Source organism: Triticum aestivum, chromosome 7B (assembly GCF_018294505.1).
Source record: "Triticum aestivum cultivar Chinese Spring chromosome 7B, IWGSC CS RefSeq v2.1, whole genome shotgun sequence".
NCBI classification, from domain to species: domain Eukaryota; kingdom Viridiplantae; phylum Streptophyta; class Magnoliopsida; order Poales; family Poaceae; genus Triticum; species Triticum aestivum.
This window is the reverse complement of record NC_057813.1, coordinates 58,780,905-58,782,874: the sequence shown is the minus strand read 5'-3', so window position 1 is coordinate 58,782,874 and position 1,970 is coordinate 58,780,905. Positions and strand designations below refer to the sequence as shown.

The 1,970-nt window shown below is 65.8% G+C and overlaps 1 pseudogene; it reads left to right on the top strand.

The window, feature by feature from the left end:
- Positions 1 to 245: 245 nt before the first annotated feature.
- LOC123160421 (hydroxycinnamoyltransferase 4-like) lies at positions 246 to 1,957 on the top strand (annotated as a pseudogene).
- The last annotated feature ends 13 nt before the right edge of the window (positions 1,958 to 1,970 follow it).

Sequence of the window (1,970 nt, the reverse complement as noted above, 5' to 3'; positions counted from 1 at the left end):
ACTAGTGGAACCAAATGCCAATCATGTGGCAACGTCACGTCGGCGTACGGGAGGGTGATGCGATTCTCCCAATGCCACCTCGCCTGGTGCACTAGGACGTGTATCCGCTGCCTCGTCGAGCGGGCAGTTGCCGATGGAGGCAGGGGGAGCGCGCGTGAAGAGCCGACGGGGGCCTTGCCCTTGTTCTTGCAGGCGAAGAAGCCCATGGTGGCGCTAGGGTTGTCGCCAGCTGGGGAGCACGCTGATGCGTGTGCCCGCGGTAGGTGGTCGCCATTAATTACGACCACGTGGGGTAGTTGGCCGGCCGACATGTGGGGTCGCCGCGGACACCGAGGCGGCACGTCCGCTTCGTGTCTGTGCCGACTTATTTCAGGCTCAATGTCTGCGCCGACGAATTTACACCTAAAATGCGTTGGTGCGGACACAAAGCAATATTTTGATTTGGGTCGACACGTCGGGCCGTGTTTTTGTCCGTAACAACCCAAATAAACATAGTTGGGCGAAACCCCGTTGGAGTTGCTCTTACTGCACAGTTGATCCTCTGCCTATATAAACCACCCAAAGAGCTCGGAGACACAACATCCACGTCCACGCACAGCAGTAAAGCACTCCCTAGTCCCAAGCACGTACAGCCCAAGAGAGCAAGAAACACGTACACGAGGCACACAATGGCAGCTGTCCAGGTGTTGTCGACGGAGATGGTCGTCCCAGCGGAGGCAACGCCGGGGGGCGCCGTCTGGCTGTCCAACCTGGACCTGGCTGCGCGCCGGGGCTACACGCCCACGGTTTACTTCTACCGGCCGAACGGCGAGCATGCGGGCTTCTTCGCGGCCGACGCCGTCGAGGACAGCCTCGCCAGGGCTCTGGTGGCGTTCTACCCGCTGGCCGGCCGCCTCGGGCTGGACGCCGGGCGAGTCCAGATCGACTGCACCGGCGAGGGCGCGGTCTTCGTCACCGCGCGCTCGGATCACTACGCGCTCGAGGACCTCATGAACGAGTTCGTGCCGTGCGGGGAGATGCGCGACCTGTTCGTGCCCCCGACGCCCGCGCCGAACCCTCTGTGCGTCCTGCTGCTGGCACAGGTCACATACCTGCGCTGCGGCGGTGTCGTGCTCGGCCTGGCGCTGCACCACTCCGTCGTGGACGCCCGGAGCGCGGCGCTCTTTGTCGAGACGTGGGCGAGCGTCGCCCGCGGCGCCACCAAGGACGCGCCCGTGCCGCCCTGCTTCGACCACAAGCTGCTCACCGCGCGCCAGGAGCGCGCCGTGCTGTACGACCACCCGGAGTACAAGCCGGAGCCGGCCCCGGTGCACGTGCCAACTGCTGCGTCCACGTACGCGAGCGCCCTGATCACGGTCAGCAGGCAGCAGGTGAGCGCGCTTAGGGCGCGGTGCGCAGGTGCCTCCACGTTCCGCGCCGTGGTGGCGCTGGTGTGGCAGTGCGCGTGCCGCGCGCGGGAGCTGCCGCTGGACGCGGAGACGCGGCTCTACTCCATGATCGACATGCGCCCGCGCCTTTCGCCGCCGCTCCCGCAGGGGTACTTCGGCAATGCGGTGATCCGGACGTCGACCGTGGCCACCGTCCGGGAGGTGGTGTCTAACCCGGTCGACTATGGCGCTCAGCGGGCACGCGCGGCGACGAGCCAGGGGGACGACTATGCGCGGTCTCTGGTGGACTACCTGGATGGCGTGGACGTGATGAACCTGCCACGAAGCGGCATCTCTCGCGCGCACCTCCGCGCCATCAGCTGGATGGGCATGTCGCTCTCCGACGCCGACTTCGGGTGGGGCGTGCCGGCGTTCATGGGGCCCGCGTTCATGTACTACAGCGGCTTCGTGTACGTGATGAATGCGCCGGGAAAGGAAGGCGCCTCACGCTCGCGCTGTCGCTGGAGCCAGAGAGCATGCCGGAGTTCGGCAAGGTGTTCGCCGACGAGCTGGCCCGTCTCGAGGTGTAGTACGAGCTGGCCC